The sequence below is a fragment of the Monodelphis domestica genome, chromosome 6, assembly GCF_027887165.1.
Source record: "Monodelphis domestica isolate mMonDom1 chromosome 6, mMonDom1.pri, whole genome shotgun sequence".
Lineage (NCBI taxonomy): Eukaryota > Metazoa > Chordata > Mammalia > Didelphimorphia > Didelphidae > Monodelphis > Monodelphis domestica.
Window position 1 is genome coordinate 94,355,473 of NC_077232.1, and position 15,364 is coordinate 94,370,836.

The window sequence follows — 15,364 nt, forward strand, 5'->3', positions numbered from 1 at the left end:
GTTTTTAAACACAGATTAGTTTTAGAAGCCTCTGCCACCTTGCTGCTGCTCCTGCTCCCACCACTGCCGCTGCCTCCCACATATGATCAGACATTGGTTGGGGGTCCCTGTGGGCCACTTTCCTCAGGGCTGTTAAAGTATAAATTCTCCTTTCCCTTGCTTTGCTAACCCCTGAGTGTTTGCTGCTGCCTTGGAAGTCCGAGTGTTTCTCTTAGGACACAATTAGCCTCCTAAAGGCTTTTACCTGAGGAAACTCTTCCACTTTCTTAACTCCCTGCCCACTTGGCAGTGAAAGCAAGTGGCTCCCTGACATTTTTACCCCTAGGGGGAGAGGAAGGAAAGTTACTCTTCCAAATATCCTAATTTTATTCCTAGCCAGTGTATACTAGACTAGCAGCACCTAAAGTCAGGAAGTAGATTTGCAATCAATTTAATAAGTAGAATTGTAAGCATGACCCACTCTATGAAAGACCAATGCATTACCAAAATTTTAGGATGTGTTTTCTTCATACCATTCCTGGGTACACTTGTACTTGTGATTACCTAGATCAATCTTGAGATTCAGGGGGAATATTCATTTCCCTATACCCCATTTCCATTTGCCCTTGCCTAGTTTCTGAAACACATTCAATATGGGGTTTGTCCACACGATGCCCAGTGCAGGTATGGAGGACTCCAGAAGCATGACCAAAGGAATCTAGATGGATGATGATACTTGGGAGGGGAAGGAAGCTTCAAGAGTCTGGAGGTGAATTTTTAAGCCTTTTCAGACTCCATTGTTTTGTCAATGTTAACTGTTTCAGTTTGTTCCTTTCCAAATAGTGAAGAAATCTCTATAACACAGCTATCAGAATTAGAGAAAATGACTCTTCAATTATGTTTTCTGATTGTTTTAAGATTTAATTTTGTTTTGTTAAGTTCACATATTGATCTAATCTAATATATTCTAGTACACTATGTCATTTTCTGCTGCTCTGTTTTGGCCAATTAGCTATATGTACTGTTGCATTTTCTTTATTTGTACCTCCCCATATGACTGGACTGGAGAAAATACCATTGAGAAAGCCCATGAACAACTTGGACAAACCCTTTCTGTAGCTTGGTCATAGATCCTTATGGATGCTGGGTTTATCACATGTTGCCTAAATGACCTTTTGTTCCTTTTTGCCTACATTACTTGTCACATAGATGATGATGGATGGACTCCATAAAACTGGGTTCAGCCTGTATGCAACAATTGGAGAATTTAATGGCCTAAAAATTTCAATTTATTTTAAGGAGTTTTCACAAATGATTTTTAGTAGCACCACTATGTCTGACTGATCATTTGGCTACCTTTGAGTTGTTTGTAAGAAGAGGTAAAGGATCCATTTAGTAGTTGAAGTGAAGTGCAAAAGCACTGTTGTATTCCCCAACTCTTCATTTATAAAAATGTAATGAATGAGACATATAAAGACATGCATTTTATGGCTGTTACAGTCCCATCTGGGATGTGGGAAGGTTTTCCAAAAGGGCAAGGAACTCCTGGTTGGCTCCTGAGAGGGAACATTTCCCATGGAACCTAGTGGCTTCTGGATGGTTTTTATATTTTTAACTCTTCAGCATACTCTACCCTTCCACCAGAATGATCTAGATTCTTGGTGATATTTTATACCCAAAAAGTTTTCATTAGCAGTACAACGGTTTTTTCTGGGATCTCTTGCCATATTTTTGAATGATGGCAGTAATAGATTTTGTTAAAAATCTCTCAGTCAAGGTTGACAGATTGGCTAGTTTTGGAGAACTTGTGACAAGCATCCATGAGCTTCAATGGCTATAGAGACTAATTTGAATCCTAATTATAGCAGATTTGTTTGCTATTGTTATTAAATAGGCTCTTATAATTTGGGGGATTTTGGCACTTCTTGAATGTGCATTAGCTGTATATTGTTTTATAAAGCTCTTACTTGGTGAAAATTATGTGCACTCACACTGTAGATCATGGCCAAGTTAAAAAGGAAATTAATCTCATTTTGGGGTGAGAAACCTTTGTATTATGCCCCTCCTGGTCAAACACAGTATGTCGCTGATTGTGAAATATATATTTTTGAATTGTTAAAAAAAATTATCATTGTTTTTCCTTGTACATGTAATAAAGTATTTGAGTTTTCTTTTTAACTCATTTTTTTCTACTTGAATCACATTACCAGTATTAATGTGGTGTTTTTTATTTTACACTAATATAAGTTTACAATATCCATTACCCTAATATTAATGCATATCCAAAAGCTTAAGACTATGGAAACCTGTCATTGATTATTTAATATTTTGGGACTTTGATTAATGATTGTGTGTGATTCCAGGAGAAGGGATCACAAAAGAGTTATCATACAGTACCAAGAACAAGGTCAAGGAGACCAACCCATCCTGGTAAGATTAATGAAAATCTGTGCCAAGACAGAGGATTTGTTTTGGGGTTTGAGGAAGCAGCTGTTTGACAACATTAGATGCAGGATTTCCCCATGCAAGATTCAGACAAAATACTTCAGCTTAGCTGCAATTTTGGCTCCCCTATTCCTGAGAGAAAAGGTAAAATGAGACCAGGGAATAATATTTCCCATTTGCTGCTAAAATCTAGTCCCTTTTCTGTCTTTCATAGTGTGTCCTCTTTTCCTGCACTGATTGCATTAGTGCACATTGCTGCAATAGTCCTATAGGTTTATGGGACACAAATCACTTTATTGGGCCCTGATTCTAGGACCTGTTATTGGCTTATTCTTGCTTACTCAGCATTTTATATTCTATTTAATTTTAATTTTTTCTTTTTTTCTATTTTTTTATGTTTTTACTTCCTTTTAACACTTGATTCACATACCTCATAACTCAGCTATATATCCCTGGGTAATCTGTGTTTTGGGCAACACCTTCCTCAGGTGGAACTATACAATTGTCATAAAATTCTAGATTTATAAAAAAATTTTCTTGTTTGAGAGTAATTTTTGGATAAGAAACTTGCTAGCTCCCTGAATCCAGAAAGTGGACTGTTTGGAGAAGGTGTCATAAAGAAGCCCACAGAAACCACAAATTGCACCAAAAGATCCAGAACAAATTTTGGGATGTAGTGAAATTGAACTGTGAGTGGTTAAATGCATTTATTTTGAATGTAAACTCTTATGCCAAAGGGGACTGCTCCCAATCAGCATTTTTTTTTGTCAATGTACCTAGCAATCATTAGATTTGTCCTCTTTTTTATTTCTCTTATCCACAAATTATTGTAATTTCCCCTTAGAAAATACAATATTGTATGTACCTCTAGTGGAAAATCATTAGAGATATATGTTGGTTATGTGTACTGAATCCATGGAGAATTTGGGCATGTAAATCTGGGAGATTTCTATATGCTCATTTTCCATTGGAATCACAATGGGGATTGTGTAATTATAATCTGGTCCTCAGAACTCCAATTACCAGTATTCCATATTTCTTCTCACATTATGAGCTAATATAGGGAGGATATAAGTTTTGTGTAGCCCTGCCTTTCTCTTTCTTTCCCCCTGATCACAGCTGTTGAAATAGGCTCTTTGAAGAGGTAGGAGGCTTTACTCATGAGGGTTTACATTTTGTTAAATCATTAGTTTTGGACTTCTATTTCTTTTATTATTAATTTATTATTATTATTAATTTTCTCTTCGAGTGATTATTAATAAATTTTATAAATATAATATTGGGAGTTATTGATATTAATTTAAATCTTTTTTTCAAAATCAAAGGTTTCCAGCTTGGTCATACACAGTGGAACTTTTTTTTCCAATACCACAACTTTTCAAAAAATGAAGCATTACCTCAATAGATAGCAAATATTAAAATAAGACTTTCAGAGAATTTTTATGCTTTCCAAACCATTGTAATCACATCAGAAATTATGTTTGGATTAAGTGTATGCTCAGGCTTACATCTATGAATTGTCTCATAAAGGTGTGTGTGGACTCTCCAGATATCTAGCATATTTAACTTATCTAAGATTCTATTTATCTCCTTAACTTTATTCTTTTTTTTTGTTGTTAAATTTGTCAGTTCTGAGAAGGAGAAATTAAAACTCCAGTAATTATTATTTTGTTTTATATATTTTTATCTGTATCTCATTTAGAATTTCCCTTTAAATATCTGTATGCTACAGCTCCAGGTACAAATAGGTCCTATAATGACAATGCTTCATTATCCACAGTACCCAACTAACATAATATAATTTTTCTGTTAATCCCTTCCAGTTATATCCATTTTAGCTCCAACTTTGTGAGAAATCTTGAGTAATGCCCCTGCCTTCTCTTTATCAGCTGAGGAATAATATATTCTGCCCCAGCCCCTCACCTTCATTCTACACGTGTCTCTCATTTTCAGTTTCTGTCTTGTAAACAACACATTGTCAGGTCCTGGGTTTTTATCCTTTCTGCTATCCATTTTCTTCCCATCAGTAAATTCATTCCATTGACACTCAATGGAATTGTTACTAGGTGTGCATTTCTATCTACTCTGTTCCTCTTCACTGTTTGTCTCCCTCTTTATTTACTTCCACTATATACTTACTTAGACATCCAATTTCCTTTGACCAATAAATCTACAATATGCATCCCTTTCCCGAATCCTTATTTATTCTCTCTCCTTACCCTTCATGTTCCAAACTGGCCCACTTTTCAAAAGGTCCCTCCTTTGTCCCTTACTTCCTACCTTTTACTTCTTAAAATATATATTTTATCCCAACAACCATGTCCTCCTAATTCTTGACATTAATTTAATTCTAAAAATCCCTCCCTTATTAGTGAAATAGACTTGGGGTAAGTGACCTCAGCAAAACAGTCTATGATAGACCCAAAGATTCCAGCTTTTGGGATAAAAATCCACTATTTGACAAAAACTGATGGGAAAATTGGAAAACAATATGATAGAGATTAGGTTTAGATCAACATCTCACACCCTACCCCAAGATAAATTCAGAATGGGGGAATGACTTGAATATAAAGAAGGAAACTATGAGTAAATTAGGTGAATACAGAATAGTATACTTCTCAGATCTTAAGGAAAAAAAAGATTTTTAAGACCAAGCAAGAGTTAGAAAAAATCACAAAATATAAAATAAATAATTTTGATTACATTTAAATTTAAAAGTTTTTGTACAAACAAAACCAATGCAACCAAAATTAGAAGGGAAACAACAAATTGGTGAAAAAATATTTATAATAAAAACGTCTGACAAAGGTCTAATTACTCAAATATATAAGGAGCTAAATAAATTGTACAAAAAATCAAGTCATTCGCCAATTGATAAATGGGGCAAAGGATATGAATAGGCAACTTTCAGATGAAGAAATAAAAACTATCAAGAAACACATGAAAAAATATTCTAAGTCTTATAATTAGAGAAATACAAATCAAAACAACTCTGAAGTACCACCTCATACCTAGCAGCTTAGCTAACATGACAACAAAGGAAAGTAATAAAAGTTGGAGGGGATGCAGCAAAATTGGGACATTAATGCATTGCTGATAGAATTATGAGTTGATCCAACCATTCTGGATAGCAATTTGGAACTATGCTCAAAGGGCTTTAAAAGACTGTCTGCCCTTTGATCTAGCCATAGCACTGCTGGGTTTCTACCCCAAAGAGAAAATAGGGAAAAAAGACTTGTACAAAAATACTTATAGCTATGCTCTTTGTAGTGGCAAAAAAATGGAAAATGAGGGGATGCCCTTCAATTGGGGAATGGCTGAACAAATTGTGGTATCTGTTGGTGATGGAATACTATTGTGCTCAAATGAATAATAAAGTGGAGGAATTCCATGGGAACTGGAAAAACTTCAAGAATTGATGCAGAGTGAAAGGAGCAGAACCAAGAGAACATTATACTCAGAGACTGATACACTATGGCACAATCGAATGTAAAGGACTTATCTACTAGCAGCAATGCAATGATCCAGGACAATTCTGAGGGACTCATGAAAAAGAACACTATCCACATTCAGAGGAAGAACTGTGGGAGTAGAAACACAGAAGAAAAACAACTGCCTGATCACACAGTTTGAGGGGGATATGATTGGGGATGTAGACTAAATTATCACCCTAGTGCAAATATCAATAAAATGGAAATTGGTCTTGATCAATGATACCTATAAAACCCAGTAGAATTGCCTATTGACTGGGGGGAGAAGGGGAAGGAGGTGAGGAAAATAAAATGAATCATGTAACCATAGAAAAATATTCTAAATTAATTAATTAAATGAAAATTTTCAATTCAAAAATAAAATAATAATAAAAATACCTCCCCTGTATTGTCCTGAGTACCTCTTTTAAAATCTCCTCACCTTAGCCCCTTACGACTGGATGTACTCCCCTCTAGTTATCCTTTCCTTTCCTCCTTTTTTCTTATCCCCTTGCCCTCCTTTCTTTCAACCCATCCTTGCTTCTATTAGTTCCTCAGTCCCCCAGGGGTACTCCAAGTTCCTCCCTTATCTCACCCACCTTCCTTCCTGTTTCTCTATATGTAAAGGCAGAGAAAGAGTAGGTGCTATGGAATGCTTAGAGCTTTATTAGACATCAAAGAAGCCAAGATTATCTGCTGTGTCTGGACTCATTTTCTGTCATCTCAACTTTTGTCTTGCCACTAGACTTTAATGACCAGAAGAGACAGTGATGTTTTGCACAAAAGACATCATACATATTTTACCATTTTGCAACTTGCTATTTTATATCATTATTTTACTATTTTACTTCTACCCCAAAGCCTTGTTGTGACAGGCAAGTGACTAAGTATCAGGTCCAGTTATACTAGGAGTCTAGTGATAAACTGCATGTAAGTAGTCCAGGCTATGCAATGGTATTCTTACTGGACCAAAGCAAAAATAGAATTTGGGAGCCTCCTGGATGTCCAAGTAGTCTTTCTAAAGGACTGAATTGTTTACCTCCTGCCATGAAGAAGGACCTATAAATGGTGCCCTAAAGAGTGTCTACACCAATGTATATAACCCTGGCCTACTTACTGTGGCATGTGGGGATCCTACCTTGTAGTTGAAAACCCCCCAAATGTACAAAAACTTTTACAAACACTATTCCACTCACTTCTGATATATGGGATATGTGAAAGCTTTATGGACAGCATGTTCTCCAGTAGACCTGAAAGATGAACATCTCTTATTGGGAGAGATCTCAGCAGGTATTGCAATCAAATATTAGCTCTGAGTGAAAGAAGGCTGGCAAAGAAGACCAGCTTACCAAAGTCAGAGCTTGCTACATGTTAAAAGTCAAAGCTGAAGTTGTAATCATGATGAGAAGCACTGGGAAACTGGAATTGGTTTCACAAAAAAAAATATCTAATTTAGTCAACAAGCTTTAATGCTTCCCCAAAGGAGTGAAGAACAGGGTTATGACAATGCAATTGTTACTTTTAGGAAAGGACCATGTCCCTATCATTGTTGTATATGCTCCCACCAGGATGAATTTTGAGGAGGTCAATGATTTTTATTTTAAAGAAAGTCTGGAGACCCTCATTACAGTGTGCCAAAACAAGATGGGTTTCTAATGCTGGGAGATTTCAATGCCAGGGAAGTCATAGATTATCAGACATGGCAGGGAGATTTTGGAAAGAATGGAATTGCCAACAACAATAGCAATGCTCATATACTACTGAAGGCTTGTACATCTCATGACCTTCTTCTCATCACCAGCACTGTCTTCTGTTTACCTAAATGCAATAACACTTCATGGATGCACCTGTGCCACAAACATTAACATTTAATAGACTATGTCATTTTAAGGAGAAGAGGTGACAGAATTTGAGAATGATTGATTTATAGAGTAGAATGTCAAATTTCATTAAAGCCTGGAGCTGATTCTCCTTGTGATCTGAGATTCCTGGTTCACTGCCTTAGTTTGATTCTATAAAAACCAGACATTGAAGGCAAAAATATTCTTCATATTGAGACTGTTGTTATGTCAAATACAGATACAAAGAACCAATCATTTGGGTGATATAAGGCACATAAATTATATATATGTGTGTGTGTGTGTGTGTGTGTGTGTGTGTGTGTGTGTGTGTGTGTGTGTGTGATAAGGAATATAAAGAAAAATCCTTAGGAGTTATATCCAGTATTCTAAAGGGAAATAATGATGGAAGTCTAAGGATTTTTTTCCATCTTTTTAGTCCCTTACCTTTCATCTTAGAATCAATACTGTGTATTGGTTCCAAGGCAGAATAATGGAAAGTGTTAGGTAATGAGGAGGTTGCAACTTGCCCAGGGTCACACAGCTAGAAAGTGTCAAATTTGAACCCAGTATTGTAGCAATGGAAAACAAAATTTATGCAAGGAATGATTGACAGGACATGAGACTCAGACTTCTCCCAGGTTTGTCAGAATTCTAAACTGTTGAAGAGATAGTTCCCCAAATGATACACTGGACCTGAAGGTGAAGCCTGAAAAGTAAAGATCTGATCTCTCCTGGACTCCCCTGGACAGCCAGTAAGCAGTCTCTTTTAATTCCACCATACAAGTTTGAGAGGACATCTCCATACACTCTGGTGGACAGAGTAAAACTTGGAGAAACCCTCTTTTCCCTGGGACAATTCAGAACTCAGCTTGATCCCTGTACTTGAACAACCAAGGACTCTCTGTGTGTGAGAAATCTGGTTTCCTGTTGAACTTAACCTTAGGAAACTTAGGTATTTAGATTATTGTATTTAGTTAGTGGGTTTAATAACTGGGTTAATTGTCAGATGCTAACCTTTTCCCTTAATTCCCAAAACCTTACCCTTATCTGTTAATAAATTCTATATTTATACGTTTATCCCTCTGTATTACTTTCCTTCCCCTATCAAAAATGTATTTCCTTATAACAGTTCCTTCCATATCTAGGACTCACTCTGAATCTTCTGAGTGCCCCACCTAAGGATCTTCCATATATAAAAATATCCTGTTGTTGTTATAAACCTCATATTCATTATGCTTTGCTAAGTATTAGTGGGGGCAGTAGGGCAAGAGTATAGATCTAACAACTTTGTAATTTGGAACCCTGAATAATACTATTTTCATGATCATCATAACATATTATAAAAAAGATATTGATAAACTGGAAAAATTTCAGGGGAAGGCAATGAAGATGATGAAGGACCTTGAGGATCAAGATCCTGCCATTTGAGTCAGCTGAACAAACTAGAGATGTTTAGTGAGGGGAGGGGGGAAAACATAGGACATCTTAGATCTTTGGTTTCTTTTTTGTTTTGTTTTGTTTTTAGATAGAACTGCCTCTAATGTCAACATAGAATATTTTTATTTTTATTTTGAGACTTGGATATACAGATGTGCTCTCATTGGCATGAGAATTCCCTTCACTAGAGCAGATTACAGCCTTATCTATTCCTTTTCATCTTGAAAAATTTGTCAACAACATCACTTAAAACTTTTATTGAAGATTTCTTCAGAATGTTAGGTGTCTTTCTCCGGGGATGAGCTGTATTTTTTGGATATCCATTAGACATTTGTTTTCTTTTGCATTCAGTGCTTGCAAGAGACCTTTCCACTTTGTGAACTGTGCCTGTTCTTGACCATGTCTTTGACCGCTCTTTCCAACTGCATGTAGTGTTGGAAATATATTACTCTTCTTCTCACACTGTTTCCAACTACTATGTATTTTGGTCTTTACTGAATCCAGGTTCCCATTCCTTTCTATACTACAGAGTTCTAGTATTTAAGTTTCTTTGGCTAAATCAATTGGAGGCTCAAAGGATTTGGAATAGGATGAAAATGTCAATTACTGGGATGAGGCTTTCCCAGGAAGATAATTGAGAGATATTAAAAAACAAAAAATATAATAAAGACATCAATTTTAGTCTTGCAGTTTTCAAAAAAAAAGGAAGGAAGGAAGAAAAGGAAAACATTGTGTTTGGGTTCAGAATATATTTTTAGCCATTTTATTATATTATTTCACATATCCTATCTTTTCCTTTTCACTGAATATCTAAGAACTAGAGATGGTAAGAGTGTGAATTAATGTGTCAGTACCCACTTTTGAGCATCTCTGTTTGGCTTCTAAATTAGGAACACAGCTGCTTTTTTCTCATGGAAATGAGTTTTAGTTTGGAAAAAATGTCTGGCAACTTTAAAGGAAAAAAAAAAGATAGAATATTTATAAGTGAATGGTTTCTTTAGAATAGAAATACTCCATCAGAAGGAAAATACATTCTGCAAATGTCTGTTCTAAAAATAAACTAAACACGTTCTCCTTTTCAAATCTCAGAGAAATGTTGGAACATGTCAGTCCACAGACACGAAAGAACATCTCAGCTTCTCCCTGCTCTGTTCTTGGATTGATGGGGAATAAAATATAGTTAGGTACTGTGTAAATATGTACAAAGAGAAGGTAACTTAATTGCATGGACTTTGTGTATAGCAAACTATGCAGTATTTTCTCATGAAAACAAAATGCTGCCTTTGTAGGAAGACTTTGTACTCTGGTTATCCTGTTTTTAGAAAAGGAGAAAGGGGAATAGAAATCTTTGTAAAGCTGAAAATTTGTTGAATTAATAAAAAAATATACAAAATTCCTTTAGATTCTACATTGAAATGGACCTGAGTTGTCTAAGGGAAGAACACCTATTACCAGGTAGGAAGTTAAAAAGCTGACAGGAGAGAAACATTTTAAGAAATCACTTAGTTTCCAGAGCCATACTGGAAAATTAAGATTTAAAGTTTGGAAGGGAGAGAGCTCAGAGACGATGTAGGCTAACCTGTGCTTGGCCAAGCTTCTCTACCAAACTGTCAATAGGTGGTCCTCATATTTCCACTTGAGGTTGTCCATCCAAGGAAGAGACACTGACTTTTAATTCTGCAGCACACTTTTACAACTCTAATTGTGAGGGAATATTTTCTGATATCAAACCTTAGTTTGCCTCTTCAGCTTCTACACTCTTCCTGAAAGCCAGGAGCTATCCTCTGGGTCCAGGTAGTACAAAGCTAAATATTCAAATATTAAAAGATGATTATCATGCCCCCCTATATCTTTGGCCTTCCAGACAATACATCTTTTTTATCCCCTTGTTCATCTTAATAAGACATGAATTCAAGATTTTTCTTCATCCTTGTTGCTTTCCTCTGGGTGTTCTGCAAATTACTAATATCTTCTTTATGGCAAAATGTGATTCCCAGAGTTGAAATTATTATTATTAATGTAATATTAGTGTAAAATCAATAATAATAATAAATGAATAAATGAAATGAAAAAGGTTTAAAAATTGTTTACAATTACTTTTTTATTTTATCTTCTCAATAACCCTGGAAAGAGACTATTATTACCTCCATTTACAAATAAAGAAATTTTAAAAAGTTTTATTGATTTGACTAGCATCACATATCTAATAAGTTTCTGAGTCAGATGTGAACTGGTTTTCCTAACTACATGCTGGGTGCTCTATTTCCTAAACTATCTAACTGCTTGTAGATGCTACATATGGTACAACCAAGGATAAATGCAACAGGACTATTATTTCCTTATCCTCTCATCCTTTTAATATCTCTTTTAAACCTCTTTTGGGCTGAAATTAACTTCCTTATTTGTCATGTCTCCTTGTTAACTTATAATGAGCTATTTCAAGATTGTTCTCATATACAATCCTTTTTTTCAGATGGCTAATCAAAGAAAGCAAAAGATGCTTCTCAAATCTTTTTGTTGATGGTTGGGTATAGATGACTTTCAAAGTTGTCTTAATGATTGGTTCACATGATCTAATACCTCTATGAGCATTTCGAATAATAGAACTGCTGAGACTATTGCTGCTCTTGTTCTTCCTCTTCTTCCTCCTCCTCCTCCTCCTCCCACTACTACTACTATCACTACTACTATTTCATTTTATTTAACATTATTTTATTTGGTCATTTCAAAACATTATTCATTGGAAACAGAGATCATTTTCTTTTCCTCCCTTCCCCCCTCCCACCACCTCTCCCATACCCGATGCAAGATTCCACTGGGTAACACATCTGTTCTTGATTCGAACCCATTTCCATGTTGTTGCTATTTGCATTAGAGTGTTCATTTAGAGTCTCTCCTCAGTCATATCCCCTCATCCCTTGTAGTCAGGCAGTTGCTTTCCCTCAGTGTTTTTACTCCCACAGTTTGTCCTCTGCTTGTGGATAGTGTTTTTTCTCCTAGATTCCTGCAGGTTGTTCAGGGACATTGCATAGACAATAATGGAAAAGTCCATTATGTTCAATTGTACAAGAGTGTATCAGTCTCTGTGTACAATGTTTTGCTGGTTCTGTTCCTTTCTCTCTGCATCACTTCCGGGAGATTGTTCCAGTCTCCATGGAAGTCCTCCACTTTATTATTCCTAAAAGCACAATAGTATTCCATCACCAACATATACCACAATTTGTTCAGCCATTGCCCAATTGAAGGGCATCCCCTCATTTGCCAATTTTTGGCCACCACAAAGAGTGCAGCTATGAATATTCTTGTACAAGTCTTTTTCCTTATTATCTCTTTGGGGTACAAACCCAGCAGTGCTATGGCTGGATCAAAGGGCAGACAGTCTTTTATCGCCCTTTGGGCATAGTTACAAATTGCCCTCCAGAATGGTTGGATCAATTCACAACCCCACCAGCAATGAATTAGTGTCCCTACTTTGCTACATCACCTCCAGCATTCATTACTTTCCTTTGCTGTCATATTAGCCAATCTGCTAGGTGTGAGGTGATACCTCAGTTGTTTTGATTTGCATCTCTATGATTATCAGAGATTTAGAAGACTTTTTCATATTCTTATTAATAGTTTTGATTTCTTTATCTGAAAATTGCCTATTCATGTCCCTTGCCAATTTATCAATTGGAGAATGGCTTGATTTTTTTGTACAATTGATTTAGCTCATTGTAAATTTGAGTAATTAAACCTTCATCAGAGGTTTTATGAAGATTGTTTCCCAATTGGTTGCTTCCCTTCTGATTTTAGTTACATTGGTTTTGTTCATACAAAAGCTTTTTACTTTGATGTAGTCAAAATTATTTATTTTACATCTTGTGACTCTTTCTAAGTCTTGCTTGGTTTTAAAATCTTTCCCTTTCCAAAGGTCTGACATGTATACTATTCTGTATTTGCCTAATTTTCTTATAATTTCCTCCTTTATGATCAAGTCATTCACCCATTCTGAATTTATCTTGGTATGGGGTGTGAGGTGTTGATCCAAAACTAATTTCTCCTACACTGTCTTCCAATTTTCCCAGAAGTTTTTATGAAATAGTAGATTTTTGTCCCAAAAGCTGGGATCTTTGGGTTTATCATATACTGTCTTGCTGAGGTCACTTACCCCAAGTCTATTCTACTGATCCTCCTTTCTGTCTCTTAGCCATTACCAAATTGTTTTGATGACCGCTCCGTTATAATATAGTTTGAGATCTGGGACTGCAAGGCCCCCTTCCTGTGTAATTTTTTTTTCATGATTTCCTTGGATATCCTTGATCCTTTCTTCTTCCAAATGAACTTTGTTATTTTTTTTCTAATTCAGTAAAAATTCTTTTTGGAAGTTCAATGGGTATGGCACTAAATAGATAAATAATTTTGGATAGGATGGTCATTTTTATTATATTGGTTTGTCCTACCCATGAGCTATTAATGCTTTCCCAATTGCTCAAGTCTAGTTTTAATTGTGTGGAGAGTGTTTTGTAGTTGTGTTCATATAGTTCCTGTGTTTGTCTTCGGAGATAGATTCCTAGGTATTTGATTTTATCTATGGTGATTTTGAATGGGATTTCTCTTTGTAATTCTTACTGCTGAGATGTGTTGGAAATATATAGGAATGCTGAAGTCTTATGCGGATTTATTTTGTATCCTGAAACTTTGCTAAAGTTGTTGATTATTTCAACTAGCTTTTTGGTTGAATCTCTAGGATTCTTTAAGTAGACCATCATATCATTCGCAAAGAGCGACAACTTGGTCTCCTCTTTGCCTATTTTAATGCCTTCAATTTCTTTTTCTTCTCTAATTGCTACAGCTAGTGTTTCTAGTACACTGTCAAATAATAAAGGTGATAATGGGCATCCTTGTTTCACTCCTGATCTTATTAGGAATGCATCTAGTTTATCACTGTTGCAGATGATGTTAGCTGATGGTTTTAGATATAAACTGTTTATTATTTTTAGGAACGACCCTTCTATTCCTGTGCTTTCTTGTGTTTATAATAAGGATGGGTGTTGTATTTCATCAGAGGCTTTTTCTGCATCTATTGAGGTAATAATGTGATTCTTGTTGGTTTGCTTTTTGATATGGTCAATTATGTGGATGGTTTTCCTAATATTGAACCAGCCCTGCAACCCTGATATAAATCCTACTTGATCATGTTGAATGACCCTTCTGATCACTGGCTGGATTCTTTTTGCTAGTATCCTATTTAAGATATTTGCATCTATATTCATTAGGTAGACTGGTCTATAATTTTCTTTCTCTGTTTCTGACCTGACTAGCTTTGGAATAAGTATCATGTTTGTGTCATAAAAGGAATTTGGTAGAACTCCCTCTTTGCTTATCATGTCAAATACTTTGTATAGTATTTGGATTAGCTGTTCTTTGATTGTTTGATAGAATGCACTTGTGAATCCATCAGACCCTGGCGATTATTTCTTAGGAAATTCTTTGATGGCCTCTTGGATTTCTTTTTCTGATATGGGATTATTTATGAATTCTATTACTTCTTCTGTTTGTCTAGGCAGTTTATATTTTTGTAAATAATCAGCCATATCTCCTAGATTGGTATATTTATTGCCATATAATTGGGCAAAATAATTTTTTATTGATTGCCTTCATTTCCTCTTCAATGGAGGTGATGTCCCCCTTTTCATCTTTGATGCTGTTAATTTGCTTTTCTTCTTTCTTTTTTTAAATTTGACTGACCAGTACTTTGTGTATTTTGTTTGTTTTTTTCAAAGTACCAGCTTCTAGTCTTATTTATTAGTTCAATAGTTCTATCACTTTGAATTTTATTGATTTCACACTCAATTTTTAAGATCTCTAATTTGGTTTTCTTCTGGGGATTTTTAATTTGTTTGGTTTCAAGTTTTTTTTTTTAATTTGCATTTCCAATTCATTGATCTCTGCCTTCCCTAGTTTATTAATATATGCATTAGGGATATGGATTTTCCTCTGAGTACTGCTTTGGCTGCATCCCATAAGGTTTGAAAGGATGTGTCACCATTGTCATTTTCCTTAATGAAATTATTAATTGTTTCTATGATTTGTTCTCTAACTAACCAATTGTGTATTATCATATTATTTAATTTCCAATTAAGTTTTTATTTGGCTCTCCATGTACCCTTACTGATCATTATTTTATTGCCTTATGATCTGAAAAGGCTG